The sequence below is a fragment of the Callionymus lyra genome, unplaced genomic scaffold (assembly GCF_982586985.1).
Source record: "Callionymus lyra unplaced genomic scaffold, fCalLyr1.hap1.1 HAP1_SCAFFOLD_164, whole genome shotgun sequence".
Classification (NCBI taxonomy): Eukaryota; Metazoa; Chordata; class Actinopteri; order Syngnathiformes; family Callionymidae; genus Callionymus; species Callionymus lyra.
This window is the reverse complement of record NW_028258625.1, coordinates 2,086-10,000: the sequence shown is the minus strand read 5'-3', so window position 1 is coordinate 10,000 and position 7,915 is coordinate 2,086.

Genomic DNA, 7,915 nt, shown 5'->3' with positions numbered 1-7,915 from the left:
ACTAGAACAGTTACTGGTTCAGACTAGAACAGTTACTGGTTCAGACTAGAACAGTTACTGGTTCAGACTAGAACAGTTACTGGTTCAGACTAGAACAGTTACTGGTTCAGACTAGAACAGTTACTGGTTCAGACTAGAACAGTTACTGGTTCAGACTAGAACAGTTACTGGTTCAGACTAGAACAGTTACTGGTTCAGACTAGAACCAGTTACTGGTTCAGACTAGAACAGTTACTGGTTCAGACTAGAACAGTCACTGGTTCAGACTAGAACAGTTACTGGTTCAGACTAGAACCAGTTACTGGTTCAGACTAGAACAGTCACTGGTTCAGACTAGAACAGTCACTGGTTCAGACTAGAACAGTTACTGGTTCAGACTAGAACAGTCACTGGTTCAGACTAGAACAGTCACTGGTTCAGACTAGAACAGTTACTGGTTCAGACTAGAACAGTTACTGGTTCAGACTAGAACAGTCACTGGTTCAGACTAGAACAGTCACTGGTTCAGACTAGAACAGTTACTGGTTCAGACTAGAACCAGTTACTGGTTCAGACTAGAACAGTTACTGGTTCAGACTAGAACAGTTACTGGTTCAGACTAGAACCAGTTACTGGTTCAGACTAGAACAGTTACTGGTTCAGACTAGAACCAGTTACTGGTTCAGACTAGAACCAGTTACTGGTTCAGACTAGAACAGTTACTGGTTCAGACTAGAACCAGTTACTGGTTCAGACTAGAACAGTTACTGGTTCAGACTAGAACCAGTTACTGGTTCAGACTAGAACAGTTACTGGTTCAGACTAGAACCAGTTACTGGTTCAGACTAGAACAGTTACTGGTTCAGACTAGAACCAGTTACTGGTTCAGACTAGAACAGTTACTGGTTCAGACTAGAACCAGTTACTGGTTCAGACTAGAACAGTTACTGGTTCAGACTAGAACCAGTTACTGGTTCAGACTAGAACAGTTACTGGTTCAGACTAGAACCAGTTACTGGTTCAGACTAGAACAGTTACTGGTTCAGACTAGAACAGTTACTGGTTCAGACTAGAACAGTTACTGGTTCAGACTAGAACCAGTTACTGGTTCAGACTAGAACAGTTACTGGTTCAGACTAGAACAGTTACTGGTTCAGACTAGAACCAGTTACTGGTTCAGACTAGAACAGTTACTGGTTCAGACTAGAACAGTTACTGGTTCAGACTAGAACAGTTACTGGTTCAGACTAGAACCAGTTACTGGTTCAGACTAGAACAGTTACTGGTTCAGACTAGAACAGTCACTGGTTCAGACTAGAACAGTTACTGGTTCAGACTAGAACAGTTACTGGTTCAGACTAGAACAGTTACTGGTTCAGACTAGAACAGTCACTGGTTCAGACTAGAACAGTTACTGGTTCAGACTAGAACAGTTACTGGTTCAGACTAGAACAGTCACTAGTTCAGACTAGAACAGTTACTGGTTCAGACTAGAACAGTCACTGGTTCAGACTAGAACAGTTACTGGTTCAGACTAGACCCTAGTCACTGGTTCAGACTAGAACAGTCACTGGTTCAGACTAGACCCTAGTCACTGGTTCAGACTAGAACAGTCACCGGTTCAGACTAGACCCTAGTAACTGGTTCAGACTAGAACAGTCACTGGTTCAGACTAGACCCTAGTCACTGGTTCAGACTAGAACAGTTACTGGTTCAGACTAGAACAGTCACTGGTTCAGACTAGACCCTAGTCACTGGTTCAGACTAGAACAGTTACTGGTTCAGACTAGAACAGTTACTGGTTCAGACTAGAACAGTCACTGGTTCAGACTAGAACAGTCACTGGTTCAGACTAGAACAGTCACTGGTTCAGACTAGACCCTAGTCACTGGTTCAGACTAGAACAGTCACTGGTTCAGACTAGAACAGTCACTGGTTCAGACTAGAACAGTCACTGGTTCACTAGAACAGTTACTGGTTCAGACTAGAACAGTTACTGGTTCAGACTAGAACAGTCACTTGTTCAGACTAGAACAGTTACTGGTTCAGACTAGAACAGTTACTGGTTCAGACTAGAACAGTTACTGGTTCAGACTAGAACAGTCACTGGTTCAGACTAGAACAGTCACTTGTTCAGACTAGAACTGTTACTGGTTCAGACTAGAACAGTTACTGGTTCAGACTAGAACAGTTACTGGTTCAGACTAGAACAGTCACTGGTTCAGACTAGAACAGTCACTGGTTCAGACTAGAACAGTTACTGGTTCAGACTAGAACAGTTACTGGTTCAGACTAGAACAGTCACTGGTTCAGACTAGAACAGTCACTGGTTCAGACTAGAACAGTCACTGGTTCAGACTAGAACAGTTACTGGTTCAGACTAGAACAGTTACTGGTTCAGACTAGACCCTAGTCACTGGTTCAGACTAGAACAGTCACTGGTTCAGACTAGACCCTAGTCACTGGTTCAGACTAGAACAGTCACTGGTTCAGACTAGAACAGTTACTGGTTCAGACTAGAACAGTCACTGGTTCAGACTAGAACAGTCACTGGTTCAGACTAGAACAGTTACTGGTTCAGACTAGAACAGTTACTGGTTCAGACTAGAACAGTCACTGGTTCAGACTAGAACAGTCACTGGTTCAGACTAGAACAGTTACTGGTTCAGACTAGAACAGTCACTGGTTCAGACTAGAACAGTCACTGGTTCAGACTAGAACAGTCACTGGTTCAGACTAGAACAGTTACTGGTTCAGACTAGAACAGTCACTGGTTCAGACTAGAACAGTCACTGGTTCAGACTAGAACAGTCACTGGTTCAGACTAGAACAGTTACTGGTTCAGACTAGACCCTAGTCACTGGTTCAGACTATAACAGTCACTGGTTCAGACTAGACCCTAGTCACTGGTTCAGACTAGAACAGTCACTGGTTCAGACTAGAACAGTTACTGGTTCAGACTAGAACAGTCACTGGTTCAGACTAGAACAGTCACTGGTTCAGACTAGAACAGTTACTGGTTCAGACTAGAACAGTTACTGGTTCAGACTAGAACAGTCACTGGTTCAGACTAGAACAGTCACTGGTTCAGACTAGAACAGTCACTGGTTCAGACTAGAACAGTTACTGGTTCAGACTAGAACAGTTACTGGTTCAGACTAGACCCTAGTCACTGGTTCAGACTAGAACAGTCACTGGTTCAGACTAGACCCTAGTCACTGGTTCAGACTAGAACAGTCACTGGTTCAGACTAGAACAGTTACTGGTTCAGACTAGAACAGTTACTGGTTCAGACTAGAACCAGTTAAATTAAAATCTAAATTAATATTTAGTTTGTTTTAATTCCAATCATTCAAAAATATATTTTCTAAAGTCAATATTTTTTAATTCATTGACTTTTAAATTCAATATATAAATATATAATAGTCTCCAGACAAAACCAACAGATACACAGAGACACTGATCCAACTTGAATCCAAAGTTACTTCAGATTCTACTTCAGTTAATTCAGATTCTACTTCAGTTAATTCAGATTCTACTTCAGTTACCTCAGATTCTACTTCAGTTAATTCAGATTCTACTTCAGTTACTTCAGATTCTACTTCAGTTACTTCAGATTCTACTTCAGTTAATTCAGATTCTACTTCAGTTACTTCAGATTCTACTTCAGTTACTTCAGATTCTACTTCAACAAATGTTGACACAACAACCTGCAGTTACACAATTCCGACACTAAGAGGAGCCAGAAACGCTTTTTAAAACACTACGAAGTGGGTCTTTAATATTTTCCTTTACTTCACTGTTATGTTTAACGATGTTGTAGAGAAAACTTTATTGAAAATAAAGCAGATCTTGTTAATCTTCAGACGCTCGCTGATGATGTCATCCAAACGATGACGATGAGTGACAGCTCTGTGTGACTTTATTCAAGAAGTTTCTAAAGATTGTGACGTCATCGAGTCTTAACCGTATTATTCATTATTATTATTATTATTATTATTATCCAACATATTATTCAAGTTTTTTCTCTGATTTAACGTCAAAGAATCAGATTTGATGTAAAAAAAAATATATATATATAGTTATAGTTATAGTTAAATATAGAGTTTTTGAATTAAAGTAGAAAAACCTTTAAGACTTTCTTATGTTGTTGTTATATTGTTATAAACTGAAGCAACAACACAGTCATACGTTCTTCTCCACTTCAACATGACGCCCCTGCAGGACTGAGGATTGGCTGCTGCCAGTCATGTGACCTCAGCCGGTCGCGTCTGGCGTCGAGGGATCAATTATCGCAGCAGGTCGTCCATCACGACACAAAGACACGCATCGGACGCCAGAACAACAACATGGACACGCCTGCTTGACTCTGTAACTCACTGAAGCGTCTGTCGACAGTCCAGGGTCACTGGTTCAGACTAGAACAGTCACTGGTTCAGACTAGACCCTAGTCACTGGTTCAGACTAGAACAGTTACTGGTTCAGACTAGAACAGTTACTGGTTCAGACTAGAACAGTTACTGGTTCAGACTAGAACAGTCACTGGTTCAGACTAGAACAGTCACTGGTTCAGACTAGACCCTAGTCACTGGTTCAGACTAGAACAGTCACTGGTTCAGACTAGAACAGTCACTGGTTCACTAGAACAGTTACTGGTTCAGACTAGAACAGTTACTGGTTCAGACTAGAACAGTCACTTGTTCAGACTAGAACAGTTACTGGTTCAGACTAGAACAGTTACTGGTTCAGACTAGAACAGTTACTGGTTCAGACTAGAACAGTCACTGGTTCAGACTAGAACAGTCACTTGTTCAGACTAGAACTGTTACTGGTTCAGACTAGAACAGTTACTGGTTCAGACTAGAACAGTTACTGGTTCAGACTAGAACAGTTACTGGTTCAGACTAGAACAGTCACTGGTTCAGACTAGAACAGTTACTGGTTCAGACTAGAACAGTTACTGGTTCAGACTAGAACAGTCACTGGTTCAGACTAGAACAGTCACTGGTTCAGACTAGAACAGTTACTGGTTCAGACTAGAACAGTCACTGGTTCAGACTAGAACAGTCACTGGTTCAGACTAGAACAGTTACTGGTTCAGACTAGAACAGTCACTGGTTCAGACTAGAACAGTTACTGGTTCAGACTAGAACAGTTACTGGTTCAGACTAGAACAGTCACTGGTTCAGACTAGAACAGTCACTGGTTCAGACTAGAACAGTCACTGGTTCAGACTAGAACAGTTACTGGTTCAGACTAGAACAGTTACTGGTTCAGACTAGACCCTAGTCACTGGTTCAGACTAGAACAGTCACTGGTTCAGACTAGACCCTAGTCACTGGTTCAGACTAGAACAGTCACTGGTTCAGACTAGAACAGTTACTGGTTCAGACTAGAACAGTCACTGGTTCAGACTAGAACAGTCACTGGTTCAGACTAGAACAGTTACTGGTTCAGACTAGAACAGTTACTGGTTCAGACTAGAACAGTCACTGGTTCAGACTAGAACAGTCACTGGTTCAGACTAGAACAGTCACTGGTTCAGACTAGAACAGTTACTGGTTCAGACTAGAACAGTCACTGGTTCAGACTAGAACAGTCACTGGTTCAGACTAGAACAGTCACTGGTTCAGACTAGAACAGTTACTGGTTCAGACTAGAACAGTCACTGGTTCAGACTAGAACAGTCACTGGTTCAGACTAGAACAGTCACTGGTTCAGACTAGAACAGTTACTGGTTCAGACTAGAACAGTTACTGGTTCAGACTAGACCCTAGTCACTGGTTCAGACTATAACAGTCACTGGTTCAGACTAGACCCTAGTCACTGGTTCAGACTAGAACAGTCACTGGTTCAGACTAGAACAGTTACTGGTTCAGACTAGAACAGTCACTGGTTCAGACTAGAACAGTCACTGGTTCAGACTAGAACAGTTACTGGTTCAGACTAGAACAGTTACTGGTTCAGACTAGAACAGTCACTGGTTCAGACTAGAACAGTCACTGGTTCAGACTAGAACAGTCACTGGTTCAGACTAGAACAGTTACTGGTTCAGACTAGAACAGTTACTGGTTCAGACTAGACCCTAGTCACTGGTTCAGACTAGAACAGTCACTGGTTCAGACTAGACCCTAGTCACTGGTTCAGACTAGAACAGTCACTGGTTCAGACTAGAACAGTTACTGGTTCAGACTAGAACAGTTACTGGTTCAGACTAGAACCAGTTAAATTAAAATCTAAATTAATATTTAGTTTGTTTTAATTCCAATCATTCAAAAATATATTTTCTAAAGTCAATATTTTTTAATTCATTGACTTTTAAATTCAATATATAAATATATAATAGTCTCCAGACAAAACCAACAGTTACACAGAGATACTGATCCAACTTGAATCCAAAGTTACTTCAGATTCTACTTCAGTTAATTCAGATTCTACTTCAGTTAATTCAGATTCTACTTCAGTTACCTCAGATTCTACTTCAGTTAATTCAGATTCTACTTCAGTTACTTCAGATTCTACTTCAGTTACTTCAGATTCTACTTCAGTTAATTCAGATTCTACTTCAGTTACTTCAGATTCTACTTCAGTTACTTCAGATTCTACTTCAGTTAATTCAGATTCTACTTCAGTTACTTCAGATTCTACTTCAGTTAATTCAGATTCTACTTCAGTTACTTCAGATTCTACTTCAGTTAATTCAGATTCTACTTCAGTTACTTCAGATTCTACTTCAGTTAATTCAGATTCTACTTCAGATTCTACTTCAGTTAATTCAGATTCTACTTCAGTTAATTCAGATTCTACTTCTGAATACTTCAGTTACTTCAGATTCTACTTCGGTTACTTCAGATTCTACTTCAGTTAATTCAGATTCTACTTCAGTTAATTCAGATTCTACTTCAAATTCTACTTCAGTTACTTCAGATTCTACTTCAGATTCTAAGTAACTGAAGTAGAATCTGAAGTAGAATCTGAAGTAACTGAATACTTCAGTTACTTCAGATTCTACTTCAGTTACTTCAGATTCTACTTCAGATTCTACTTCGGTTACTTCAGATTCTACTTCAGTTACTTCAGATTCTACTTCGGTTACTTTAGATTCTACTTCAGTTACTTCAGATTCTACTTCGGTTACTTCAGATTCTACTTCAGATCTACTTCGGTTACTTCAGATTCTACTTCAGTTACTTCAGATTCTACTTCGGTTACTTCAGATTCTACTTCAGATCTACTTCGGTTACTTCAGATTCTACTTCAGTTACTTCAGATTCTACTTCAGTTACTTCAGATTCTACTTCAGTTACTTCAGATTCTACTTCAGTTACTTCAGATTCTACTTCAGTTACTTCAGATTCTACTTCAGTTACTTCAGATTCTACTTCAGTTACTTCAGATTCTACTTCAGTTAATTCAGATTCTACTTCAGTTACTTCAGATTCTACTTCAGTTAATTCAGATTCTACTTCAGTTACTTCAGATTCTACTTCAGTTAATTCAGATTCTACTTCAAATTCTACTTCAGTTACTTCAGATTCTACTTCGGTTACTTCAGATTCTACTTCAGTTAATTCAGATTCTACTTCAGTTAATTCAGATCCTACTTCAAATTCTACTTCAGTTACTTCAGATTCTACTTCAGATTCTACTTCGGTTACTTCAGATTCTACTTCAGTTACTTCAGATTCTACTTCAGTTACTTCAGATTCTACTTCAGATTCTACTTCGGTTACTTCAGATTCTACTTCAGTTACTTCAGATTCTACTTCGGTTACTTTAGATTCTACTTCAGTTACTTCAGATTCTACTTCGGTTACTTCAGATTCTACTTCAGATCTACTTCGGTTACTTCAGATTCTACTTCAGTTACTTCAGATTCTACTTCAGTTACTTCAGATTCTACTTCAGTTACTTCAGATTCTACTTCAGTTAATTC